Source organism: Equus przewalskii, chromosome 7 (genome assembly GCF_037783145.1).
Source record: "Equus przewalskii isolate Varuska chromosome 7, EquPr2, whole genome shotgun sequence".
NCBI classification, from domain to species: Eukaryota; Metazoa; Chordata; class Mammalia; order Perissodactyla; family Equidae; genus Equus; species Equus przewalskii.
In genome coordinates, this window is record NC_091837.1 from 90,966,581 (window position 1) to 90,980,533 (window position 13,953).

The window sequence follows — 13,953 nt, forward strand, 5'->3', positions numbered from 1 at the left end:
TCTTCTCTCCCTGTCTAGCAGAGCATGGAAGTGCTTCTCCGTGCAAACATACGTGCCACATCCCCAGGTGCCAGGGTGAGATGGAATGTCCGGTGGGAGCCCACCCTGAGGCTTCTGTGGAAACCATCGAAGCCACCAGTGTAGAAAGACTTCAGCATTCCTACTAACTCCCTCTCAGAACCTCTACATTGCCAAAAATTATAGTTCTGAAATAGCAGCTGAAGGAAGAGAGGCACAATATGCTACAGACAGAGACCACTGAGGCTCCCACCCAGGTCAGAAGGCCACCCTGTGATGATGTGTCACCTCATGAAGTGCCAAGGGCCTTTAAGTGCTATTGGGAGAAGGATGGAATGACTAGTCTGCCCCCAAATGCTCCAATTTAACTTACCAACCAGTGCAAATGCAAGTCGGCCCTACCCCTTAGTGCATGCTAAGAGCCATCTGTAGACTGGAAACTGCCGTGGAGGCTGTGCGGATGGGGGGCTCCCCTTTCTTAGCTCGGGGCTGTCAGTTTCCGGATCCTTCCCTCATGGAGAATGCACCTTCTATTCCCACTCTGTTTTGGCAGTCTGAAGGGGTGCTTTGGCCGAGACTGCTTTATCTGGGGGAAAATGGCTCCGCAGCATGCAAGGCTCTGCAGTGCACGAACTGAGCATTTCAAGGCAATAGAAGAACCTTGGCAAAATCTGGAAAAATTATCTTCAAACCTACAAAAACGAAGGTTAGCGATTTCTCGCCGTTCCCGTAGTTCGAGCCCCCTCAGCTCTGCTGCCTCCTCTCTCCTCCCTCTGTCCTCACCGTCTCTCCTTCTGGGTGGACGTCTCTGTCTGTTTATCATTCTTCCTCCCTCCTTCGCTCCACCCTCCCTCCGCTCTCTGTATCAACATGCCTCCCGTCCAGTTTTATGTTACTGTCTTCCAACTAACCAAGCAGGGGTGCTTTTAAAGATGGGCTGATTTATGGAAAGAAATAAAAACAATCCGAAGGATAATAACAAACAGATTGGAGAGATGAAGGAATTATTAAGGAGCGAAGCCCAGTCGGGTTTCGTGCCATTATGCACGGCTCGCTCCCTCGGCCTGAAAGTCTGTGCAAACGTTGGACACTCTTCTGCTTTCTCTTTTCCTCTCTTCTCTTTTTTTTCCTTTTCCCTTTTCAAAACAAAAATAGAAAGAAGACAATCCACAAAACAGAGCTTTCGCGTGTATGTTTGTTCATGTTTTAGAGAAAAAAAAAAAAAAACTCAGGGCATTGTGTGAGAGAGAGCTGCTCTGCGGCGAATCGACAAGGGTTTATTATTCTGAGCAGCACTCAATCAAATGTGGCCCCATGAACAGAGAGTAATGTTGGCGAATCATCCTGCGGGCTTTTTTTCTGTGTGTGAGTGGTATCCATCTGTCAGCTGTCAATGCCAGTGAGAGATATACAGGGCTGTCACTTCTCGTCAAGCAGCATTTGTGAAGTCTTTTGCAGCTGCTGCACAACACATACTGTCCTTATTGAAGGCCAGCGAGCAGTCAGAGACGATTGTGCTGGCCAGGGCGAGAGGGAGAAAAGAGATGTCAGGGCTGCTCTGGGATAACAGTGTCGACTCGTCAAAGACACAAGTATGAACCGCATTTGTTTCTTTAAAAAAGAAAAAAAAAGGAATTACATTAAAGAAAGGAAAAAAACTCTTGGAAGGTAATGTAACTATACTTTGTCTCCAGAGGATCCTATGCAGTTTGGGGTTCGAGGGCCTGTGAAACCCATAACAGCGACCAAAATTTATATCCCAGTAAACGGACATGTTCAAGGTAGAGACCAGGATACATATTTTTAAAATCAGTGAATATAGGGAGAGCATTGGTTTTTTATGGTCTCCCCTAAATAAATTATATTACTACAAAGATTATGCATCTGCATAAAAGTTTGCATAATAGCATATATGCTTAATATGTGTTTGTAATGCAAAAAGAACATCGTGAACCACGGACATGCCCATACTATAATAATGCAGATGTTAGAAACTGGGCTAATTTTGATATGGAAACACTCTATTAATCATTACTCTGCTACTCCATTGGACATTTCAATATGTTTATTTATAGGGTGACTTCCGCCTAATTGAATTATTCTAAACTAACCATGGTTCTGGTTTTCTGATCCCCCGTCTCCAGGAAGTTCTTTGTACAACATCTGCCTGAGCAAAACTGCCTTTGCGAGCCCTTAATATACCCACTGGTGCCCAGCTGGGAATGAAATGGAGAAGTTCAGTGTGCCCTTTTGTTTGCTTCTTGTTTTAAGGTATTGCAAAATTTGATTGTGTTTTAGTTTTTTTGACACAGGTCTAGTTAAAAAAGAAGTCAGATATTTTGGGCTTCCATATATCACATATTCTTATTTTCAAAAAGAAAGGGCTAAGGGATTTCTTGGAAAAATGAAGGATTAATTGATGGAAGAGCTGCTGAAATAGTGAAAAGAAGAAATGCAGACAGAGTTGGTGATCAGAGTAGTACCTTACAGCATCCTAATGATGATATTAGCTGGAGTGCATAAAAGGAGAGGAGGTGAAGGCTGTAGCCAGTGAAATAAGTATCATGGGGTGTATTGACTAAAATCTTTGGGCTGAAAGCCTAAGATGTAATGTTTATATTCCTGTCGTATAAAATGCTTTCTTCATGGGCCAATGGGTAGAGGATGAGTTGAGGTGAAAGAAGAGAAATTGACGAATCATGCTTATTATGGTCTTGGATTTGATTCCAGGGGATCCTGCAAGAAAAATTTGAGTGCACAGTTTCTGTATTCAAAGAGGCTATAATCAGGTTGTGAAGACCACATTTAACATGACAAAGGTGAATAAACCAAGTACGTTACAGAAGTGTTCACATACAATTTAAGAGGGTGGCCAATAGAGTGCCATTTTTGTTTTAACTGAGTGGATCCGAGGCAATAATTGTCACATGTGTCTAAGAAGGAGATCAATCACTTCACATCTGAGTCATAAATAAACTCTGGATCTGGAGGGCTGGGAGGGACCCATTAGGTAGAATGAAGAGCAGAAAGTGTTTTGGGCATGTTTCTGCCCCTATGGCTGCTGTAACAAATTACCATAAAGTTAAAGGCTTAAAAAGTCCCACAAATTTATTACTTACAATTCTGGAGATCAGAAATTCTACAATCAAGGTGTCTGCAGGGCTGTGTTCCTTTGGGAGGTTCTAGTGGAGAACCTATTTCCTTGCCTTTTCCAGCTTCTAGAGGCTGCTTGCTTTCCTGGGCTTGTGGCTCCTTCCTCCTTTCTCAGAGCTAACAGAGCAGTATCTTCAAATCTCTCTCTCTCATCTGTACTACTGTCTTCACATCTCCTTCTCCCTCTGCTTCCATTGTCACATCCCTTTCTCTGACTCTGACTCTCCTGTCTCCCTCTTATAAGGACCCTTGTGATTAAATTTTTCCCGCTTAGATAGTCCAGGATAATCTTCCCATCTCAAGGTCCTCAACTTAGTCATGTCTGCAAAATCCTTCTCCCCATGTAAAGTACCATACTTAGAGATTGCGAAGATTAGGATTCACCAATCTTTGGGAAGGACCATTTTCCAGCCAACCGTAGGCAGCAAAGACCTTGGAGCAGGGATTAGAGATGGGAAACTGCATGGCACATCTGGGGAAGCCTGGTTGGAAGCAATTTGCCTGGAGCGGAGGGGTGGGAAGAAAAGTGAGTTTAGACAAGTATTGAATCCATTGTGGGACCAAATTACAGGGATTGTTAAATTCCAGGCATAGAATATGGAGAATATGGCAAGGTGAATGTCAGTTCAGTGTGAGGACAACTTTCTAATAGAGAAAGCAGTGCAGAGATGGAATGGGGAAGTAACGAGTTCTCTGATGCCAGAGATGTTGAAGCCAATATGAGTGGTAAGGCTAGACAGAGTTTTAAGATTCTCCCAGTTCTGAGACTCTAAGATACTTTATTTTCACGAAATTGACACCTACAAGATTAGGCTTACTTCAAAAGCGTGCATTTTGCGGCACTAAGAGAAGTCTACTGATCTCTCTTTATGTTAAACTCATTAGAATCAAAAAATTATATCATAAACAGTAAGATTGTATGGTTCACATTGCCACTAAAGAATGAAAAGCAAGATTTTTTTTTTAGCTTTAGGAGTGTCTGAGCAAACTTTGAAATAGTCTGAAAGCTCTGCTTCTCCTCACCGTAGGCGAGCATCAAACAATAAGTGAAACGAGCCAGGATCCTGTCAACCATTTTGACCTTTTGGTATTTTGGTTGTTACTCTAATCAATTTTTCAAATCCAGATGAGTAAAGAAAAAAATTCAAAGAGATGAATAAGGGAAACTAAAGGATTGCACACGCAGTGCACACATTATTGGCAATGACTCCCAAACACAGATGTAAAGAAGAGCACCTGGGGGTTTTGTGGTCCACTTTACAAATGTACGTGAAATCTATGTTCTACAGGAGTAAATCCGTCAGAGCGACCGTCCGAGGATGCACTGCTCTGTGGCATTCACCAAAGGAAAATTGACGGGATTACAACAGATTGCCTTGTAAAAGTTATTCTTTCCTGGGGGGCACAAAAGAAATGGGCTTCTCTGGAGGTGGGGAGGAGTGGGGAGGGGTCATGGTACCAGTTATCATGATTAAGAAGCCCAAGAGGCAAGGGGATCTTTATAAACTTAGTTATTCTCAAGGATAGAAAGCGACAAGCCTGAAGTAAATTGGATCTAGAGAAGCCTGTTTTCCACCAGGTACGGAAGAGGGCATTCTTTGGACTAGAGAAACAAAGAATTATGGCTTCTCTCTTACCACTTTGAAGTCACCAGATCATATAGTGTTTAAATGACTTACCACCATTATCATTATTTTTTTCTTTCCCTTCCTCCTTGTTCCCCTTTCCCTTCTCTTCCATGCTTTCTTCCCTCCCTCCTATCTTTCTGTCTCCCTTCCTCCCTCCTTCTTTCTTTCTTCTTTTCTCCTCACTTTTTATATTGCAGCTTTGTGGGGACAGACATGCCCTTTAAATCACCTCTCTCCTCATGTCTCCATGGGTTATATATCCAACCTGCTAAGATTCAAGGTGGGCACAATAAATGGTAAGAGGTGGGTCTAGAAGTGGATGGTAGTTATCAGGCAGCTCCCACTGACAGGAGACTATATTTCAGCACTTTCGAGCTTTGTGTCGCATACGTGCATATGACGATATCTAGATTGATGGGCATCTGGACACAGTTAAAATACATTGTGTGGAAAATATGAAGTCCTCACTGCTTGACTTACAATAAACCCAAATTTGTGAATTAACAGAACACATATTGCTGGATATTCTTTGAATCCCAAAACTTCTAAACATGAGGGGATAGTCAGCAAGTTGCAAATCTTTAGCAGAAACAGTCATAAACTATGATGAGATGCAAGCTTGGATTGAAAATAAAAGGACAACAAAGTGTGTTTTGTGTATTGACATTTTTATTAGCAAAATATAACTAAAAGATCAAAATTGACAGGGATAAAATTTTCCAAACAGCAGTGGTACAATTATAGCTTGGAGATCTTGTCAAACATCAGGAGACCATTAAGAAGCAGTCCTAGTCATCACACACCAAAGAAAACAAATTCACAAAAAATACCTTGTCAGGGTAAATTCCTTTCTGCTCCAGATACGAAGCATCTAGCAATTTTCTCCCCAGGAGAGGTAATGAAGTGAATGCATTAGAATAACAATAATAATAATTCCTATGGTTGTAAATTATTTCAGTTTTTTATCCAAATTTCCAAATGTCCCTGTTAGTCTAGTGGAACTACAAGAAATCCTAAGAAGATGTGAAATGATCAGGTCAGGGTCATTGGCGTGTGCTGCCTTTTATGCTTCTCTCCTCCATGGAAATGCTTCTTTGTAGAAGGGAAGTGTAGAAAATTATTTCCTCCATTATGTTTCCTCATGTGCCATTGCCTATCTAAACCCACCCTCTCCCCATCACAGTGTGTATGCGCACATACGCACGCACATACACACATGTTGAGGGTGAGAATAGGAAGTATTTTGGTTATGCCCTGACCTTCTTATCATTCTTTAAGGCCTTAAAGATGGAGAAGTTTTATTATTAAGGCAATAGGAGCAATATAAAGAGTTAGAGTGATATGAGCTAGGCATCATGGAGAGCACCGAGTCAAAGTGATCAAGAGGAAACCCAGAGGACTGAAACCCAGTCGGACCAGAGACAGGGGTCAAGTTGAATAGGGAGCAGAACTCCAGTGGCCTTCCATCGCACTTCAAATGAGATCCAATCACCTTACCTTGCGTTCCCAGCCTCTTCAAGGTCTTGCTCTGCTCACCTCTCCTACCTCATCTTCTCCTCCAACACCAAGATTCAACCACTCCAGCCTTTTGGTCTGTTTGTCAAACTTGTTCTCACCAAGTACCTTTCCTCTGGCAGGTTCAACTTCCTTGGACCTAGGATGTTCCTTTTGCCTTTCAGAAGTCAGCTTTCATTTCAGCTTCATACAGCTTTATACTTTCTGTCATTCAGATCTCAGCCTAAATGTTGTCTCCATTGTGTGACTTTCACTTCTGGCCAAGATAGAGTTACGGTACCTGGATTTATCTTCCTATCTGAAGCAATAAGAAATACATTAAAGGAATGTAAATATATTTTTAAAGCAATTTCCAAGAAACTGAACATCAACAACAAAGGATGGAGATTCTTGAGACACAGGATACAATTGAACTGAATTCTCCAACAATCTCAACTTACTGACCAGAGAGTTTCCAGGCCATGGTACAGAGAGGAGGAAGCCATGAAGAGCCAGGCAGATACCCTGAGTTAAGGAGACAAGGAGAAATTCAGGGGAGAATAAGGCAGTCAGATTCACAGAACAGAGTTCCAGAAAAGAGAACTGCACAGAAAGGGAACCTGAGAGATCTGCAGAGGGGCCCCCTCAAGAATTTATCAAAGTACTGATCAGCACATGCATGTGAACAAACTAACTGAGCTTGAGAGAGGAACCATCCAAGACTATTAGAGGAGAGGCCAGCCCAGTGGTGTAGTGGTTAAGTTTGCATGCTTTACTTTGGTGGCCTGCGGTTCGTGGGTTCAGATCATAGGCATGGACTTACACACTGTTCATCAAGCCATGCTGTGGCAGCATCTCACATACAAAATAAAGGAAAATTGGCAACAGATGTTAGCTCAGGGCCAATCTTCCTCACCAAAAAAAAAAAAAAAAAGGACTAGTAGGATAGATAAATTCAATCTCATCAAAAATTCAAAACTTTTGTGCATCAAATGATACCATTACGAAAGTGAAGACAAGGAAAAGACTGGGAGTAAATATTTACAAAACACATATCTGATAAGACACTTGTATCCAGACTATCCAAAAAGCAAAACAAAGCAAAAACAAAAGTATTCCTTGATAATATGAAGACAAACAATCAAAAGAGTGAGCAAATGAATTCTGCGGACATTTCATCAAAGAAGCTATACGAATGGCCAGTAAGTACAAGATCGACTTTGCATTAGGGAAATGCAAATTAAAAGTGCAATGCAATACCATTTCTCACTGACTAGAATGGCTATCGTAAAAAAGACACACAATAAAAAATATTGGCAAGGATGTGGAGAAACAGGAACCCTCATACATTACTTGTGAGAATTGCAGTCACTTTGGAAAAGTATTTTGCAATTTCTTCAAAAGTTAAATATAAATTTGTACTGCGACTCAGCAGTTCCACTCTTGGGTATCTACTCAGGAGACAAGAAAACACATGTCTACACAAAGACTTACACATGAGCATTCTTAGCAGCAGTCTATGGGAAAATAGGTTAGCAGTTGCCTAGGGCAGGGAAGGAGAATAAACAACAAATGGGCATAAAGAATCTTATTGATATGATGGAAATATTCTAAAACTGATTTATGGTGATGGTTTCATAACTTGGTAAATTTACTAAAAATCATTGAATTATACACTTGAAATGGCTGAACTATGTTATATGTTAAAAATATATATTAGAGGAAACAGTGCCATTACTCACACAGGGCCAAGTATAGTACCTTTTCCCACCAGTAAGCCTGGACTATCTCATAAGTCATGGGGCATTGGATAGATTTCTTAGAATAGTCTTGCCCCAGAAGGTGGGACTAGTTAGCCCTAGGTGAGACACTGTTCTCATACTACCTAACAAATATTAAGAGTGAGAACTGAGAGGAAGAAACTATTTCCATGTAACTTAACTGCACCTCAGAATAAAGGTCAAAAATATTTTTAGGAATAGAAAGATATACAACAACAAACAAGGTAATATTCTCAATGTCTGGCTGGCATCCAATCAAAGATGAAGAGAGATACAAAGAAGAAACAGGGAAATGCAAATGATAACAAGAATTTTAAAGCATCAATAAGCTGAAATTTATCCAGAACTATTAGACCCAGAAATGTTAGAATTAGCAAACAAGGATATTAAACAGTTGTAATAGCTTTATTCTGTATGTTGAAAACATTAGAGACACCAATGATATAAAAAAGATCCAAATAGAACTTTGAAAGATGAAAACCACAATGGCAGTGATGAAAATACACTAGAGGAGAATAAAAACTAGGTAAATAAAACACATAGGCAAAAAAGATTTTTTTTAAAAATGAAACTGAACTTTGAAATGTGGAACAACTTTAATGGGTGAAAAATTTCCAAATTTGATTTTTATAAAACTATAAATCCACAAATGTAAGAAGCTCAAAGAAACCCAAGCACAAGAAACATGAAGAAAACTACACCATGGTGTATCATAATAAAATTACTCAAAACCAGTTCTAAAGAGAGAATTTTATAAGCCTCTAAAAGGGAAGGACATGTTAGTTACAGAGGAACAAAATAAAGTGATGGCAGAATTCTTGTCAAAGATGATGTAAGTGAGAAGGCAGTGGAGTAGCATCCTTAAAGTATTGAAAAAACAGTGAAAACTATCAACACCTTAAAATATTGAAAATGGGGATGGCACCATGGTGTAGCAGTTGAGTTTGGCACACTCTGCTTTGGTGGCCTGGGTTTGTGTGTTTGAATCCCAGGCGCAGACCTACACCACTCATCGGCCACACTGTGGTGTTGACCCACATATAAAACAGAGGAAGATGGTCACAGATGCTTTCTCAGGGCTAATCTTCCTCAGCAAAAAAAAAAAAAAAATCAAAAGAAAAGTCCAAACTATCAACTTGATTTCTACAGCCAGTGAAAATAACTTTCAAAAAAGTATGACTTTTTTCAAACTTACAAGATCTGTCTAGATCGGTAGATTGGCAATACAGAATCCAGAAGCAGATGATCACCAAGAGATCCATGGTACAAGAAATGTGAAAGGAAGAAAAGATATCGGACAGAAAGAAAATGATGCCAAATAGAAATATAGATCTACACAAAGGAATGAAGAGCACTGGGAATGGTAATGCAAAGTGCTTTCTTATAAAATACATGAAATGGTATATCTCTCGAGGGCAAATTGTGCTAAATAAAGGACAAGGAAGGAGATAAAGTGGAATCATAAAATACACTCAATTTAAAAGAAGGCAGAAAAATAGGAAAAGGGAAACAAAGAACAGATGAAATTGAAGAAAACATTGCAAGACTTAATAATAATAAATATAGACTTAATAATAATAAAACTAAATGTAAATGGTGTAAATATTCTACTTAAAAGGCAGAGGTTGTTGGATTCGATAAAAGAATGAGACCCAACTATATGCTGCCTACAGGAAATGTACTTTGGATGTAAAGACACAAATAGATTAAAAGTAAAAAGATGGAAAAAAGATATACCATGCTAACAAAAATCAAAAGAAAAATGATGAGGCTTTATTATCAGAAAAGATAGATATCAGAGCAAAGAATATTACCCAGCATAAAGATCATTTTGTAATTATAAAGGACTCAATTTATCCAGAGGGCAACCATACTAAACATTTATGTATCTAATAACAAAACTTCAAAATATATAAAGCAAAAACTGGTAGAAATACAAAGAGAAATATACAATTCACAGTTATAATCAGAGATTTCAATCTCTCTCTCTCAATAACTGATAGAACAGGAAGACTGAAAATCAATAAGGATATAAAAGATGAACAATACTGTCAATCAATTTGATCAAATTATTATTTATAGAACATCCCACCCAACAACAACAGAACACGTGTTCTTTAAATTTGCACACAGAATATTTACCAAGGTAGACCATATTCTGGTCCTTAAAACCATAACGTAAATCTCCATATCCACAAGAATTCAAATCATACAATGCATGTTTTCTGACCAAATAGAGTTAAATTAGAAATCAGTAATAGAAATAGTTCTAGAAAGTTCTCAAATACCTGAAAAGTGAATAACACATTCCTAAATAACACATGGGTTAAAGAAGAAATAAAAATGGAAACTATAAAGTAGTTTGAATGAAGTGAAAATGAAAATACAACATAAAAGGAAGTGTCACCTACCTAGTCATCCTCTATCACATCAGCTAATTTTAATTCTCTGTATGAAACCTCCTTATATCTGATATTTTGTACTTACTTAATCCCTTTACTTGATGGTTGTATATCTTTCGGCTTGAGAATTGAGACTCCATGCGAGTAGAACATTTTCTATCTTGTTCATCACTGTATCCTCAGGACAGTATCTGGCACCTATTAGAGTTCCCTAAACATTTACAGAATAAATAAATGATGGATGGATGGATGGACGAATACAAACAAGGCATCAACAAGGATAAAAATAGGGGCTGGGAGCAGAAGGTAGAAAGAAAGAGGAAAGGACATCTTTGTTACAAACCAAACTGAAGATGGGGTGGGAATTCGTCCAACCAGCAGAGGGCTGGACAGAGAGACATCCAGAAATTTTACCTAGCAAACAGATCTTCTGAGCTGTCTGACCATTTTCATAGCTGCTTTTATGATGCTTTGGCAAAGAAAACTTGAGTATTATTTGCCTAAAGAAATACCCACTTTGACAATGATTGGTATTGAGAACCACAAAGCACAGATTCTCTGTGGAAGTTCCCCGCCGTTGTAAGAAAGTCTCCTTGTGTTTGGTCCTGCGTCTGGCATCTACCTGTCCTTTGCTTCTATGGAGCAATGATTTCACTGCACTGTAGCTTCAACAACTAGTATCTTGGAAATTCTTATCTGCGTGGCATGAAGGTATACTGATGATAACCACAACATGAATAAAATTAAAATATTGCGGACTAAATTAAGTAATGAGTAAATCTCTCAAGGGTTTATACAAATCTCACAAACAAGCAGTAGTTGAACAGAGGGCTGGGGTTACTATATTTAAATTAACCTCAAACAAACCGCAATTCAAACTGTGTATAGGTATGATAGTCCGGGAAGACCTACTGTCAGCTCAGAGTGCCCTTGATAACCTTCTGAAAGAACCACTGAGACCCTCTTCTTAGACAAAGCCTATCATATTGATGATAGTGGTTTAAAGGAGAACAGGGGCAAAGACACATATACATACATATACTTCTAACTGTACACGTGCATACACACACATACAGTGCATCCTCATTATTCACAAACGTTATGTTCTATAAAGTCACTGTGAACACTGAACTGATGAATACTGAACCCATTGCTACTAGAGGAAATATGGAGAGATAGATAGATAGATAGAGTCATATATAGAGAGATATATATAGATATATATATAAAATCTTCATTTCTAAGATTTTTTCTAACATTTTTCATTTCTACTAACGTTTAACATCTCTTCCCAAACTTTTCCGTTTCTTCTTTCTAGTCTTCTGGAGGCAATTACAGTTTTAAGTTTTTTAAAACATTTCAATATATTTTCACACAATTTTCGTCTTATGTGAAAGATAATCATTTTCCAGTTAGTGACATTTATTTCTGATTAGTAGCATTTATCTAATGTTAAACTTTGCTGTCTTTTCCCACAACTTTTTTCTTACAGTGGCTTTGTATCAGTGCTATGGCAGCTCAACCTTTACTACTCATCATGGAAAAACCTGGATTTTCCTTAGGCAGTTATGTGTAGGAGGTGCCCGTGTCTGAGCAGCAGAGGGGGAGGGCCAGAATGGCTCCCCACAAGGTACCCATCTTGGATTTGTATCCTATCTCACAGCTTCTCTCTGCTTTTGCTGCCCCAGAGCTACACCCCTTCCTACCACCATGGCTCATCTCTGTGATTCCTTACACAGCCCCACCTTCTCTGCTTCTCTGAGTCCAACAGCCAATCTGCTCTTGGCTCTGCCTCCCTCCAGGTCTGACACCCTTTGTTACAAACATGGCATACGGGATGTTTTTAACTTCGAGGTGAGCTCTTCACCTTCAGGAAATTTTCCTTTGCTGACATTTCCGGAGATCTGCCTCCCCTGGCCTGCAATCTGTTTCCACCCATCTCTTCTCTTCTCTCGCCTCTTCCTCCCAATCTCGGCTGCCTTTGAAAGCCTTTTCACATAAATCAGAAACATTGCATTTGTCCCCTTGTTTCGCTGAAAATGGAGTTGGCGAGATTTTTTGTTTCTTTAGTGTGATTTGTAGAGAAATGTAGCCATAATCATACACTTATTACTTTTAAGAATTATGTTTAAAATTATGTGTCTCCTGAATCTACTCCAGGCCTTCGGCACTCCAGAACTGACATTTTAGAGGTGATCTTCATTTTTCCTGAAGGACACTGTGGCTAAGTCTGGGACTCCCTCCCCTTACTGTGAATCTATTTGGGGTGGGCCATTTAGAGTTATTTGCAACGAATTCATTAGCCTTGCCAGCAAAGCTGATTCTCCTCTCTGAGGATGCTGTTCTCCTCTTTCTCTTCTCTCCTCCCTTTCTTCTTCTTTAATTCCTTCTGGGCCTCATCTTTTAAATAGCCAGTGGACTCCCGTCTTTGTGACATCACCCCAGAAATCTCTCAAAGTCATGTTGGTTCTCTGCTGGGCTGAGGAGCGTCCTCTCTTCCTGTTTACAGCACACCTCTGACTGGATTTCTATTTCAAGATATGGGCCATATAGTAATCAGAATAATGGCCCCCAAGGGTGTCCACATCCTAATGCTTGAAGTCTGTGAATGTTACCTTACATGGGAAAACGACTTTGCATCTGTGGTTAAATTGAGGATCTTGAGATGGAGAGATTATCCCAGATTATCTGGGTGAGTCCAATGTAATCAAAAGGATCTTTATAAGAAGGAGGCAGGAGGGTCAGAGTGAGACACAGGTAGGGATTTGAAGATGCTGCTCTGCTGGTTTTGAAGATGGAGGAAGGAGTCATAAACCAAGGAATGCAGGAGGCTTCTAGAAGTTGGAAAAGGCAGGAAAACAATTCTTCCCTGGAGCCTCCAAAGGAGCAAAGCCCCACTAACACCTTGATTTGGGCCCAGTAAGACTTCTGACCCACAGAACTTTAAGTTAATAAATATGTGTTGTGTAAGCCAGTAAATGTGTGGTCAATTTATTACAGCTACAATTGGAAACTTGGACAGGTCATGTCTTGTCTTTGTGGAATGTAGTGTAGTGATGATCAACAACCTACTTTAGGCTATCAAAACCTTTTTGCTTTTCTAAATTCTTCTCTCCCATTATATTATTTCACACAACACTTTTCACTTCCACCATGACTAGGACAGCTGTTTTGATTTTAATAAAACCATCAAAGTTTACAACCAGACAAAACAAGAGTTACTTGCGGCAAATATATATTTTATTATTCAAAAATTACTATCATGTTGGGCCAGCCCAGCGGCATAATGGTTAAGTTTGCACACTCCACTTCAGCAGCCCGGGATTCACAGGTCCGGATCCTGGGCGTGGACCTAGCACCACTCATCAAGCCATGCTGTGGCAGCATCCCACATAAAATAGAGGAAGATAGGCACAGATGTTAGTTCAGCGACAATCTTCCTCAAGCAAAAAGAGAAAGATTGGCAACAGATATTAG

At 39.7% G+C, this 13,953-nt stretch overlaps 1 long non-coding RNA gene across 1 annotated transcript; it reads left to right on the top strand.

Moving 5' to 3' along the window:
* Positions 1 to 396: 396 nt before the first annotated feature.
* On the top strand, positions 397 to 3,274 carry LOC139084884 (uncharacterized). The gene is made up of 3 exons (XR_011542824.1): positions 397 to 724; positions 2,163 to 2,289; positions 2,749 to 3,274. It is a non-coding gene; the product is annotated as an uncharacterized lncRNA (long non-coding RNA).
* Positions 3,275 to 13,953: the final 10,679 nt, after the last annotated feature.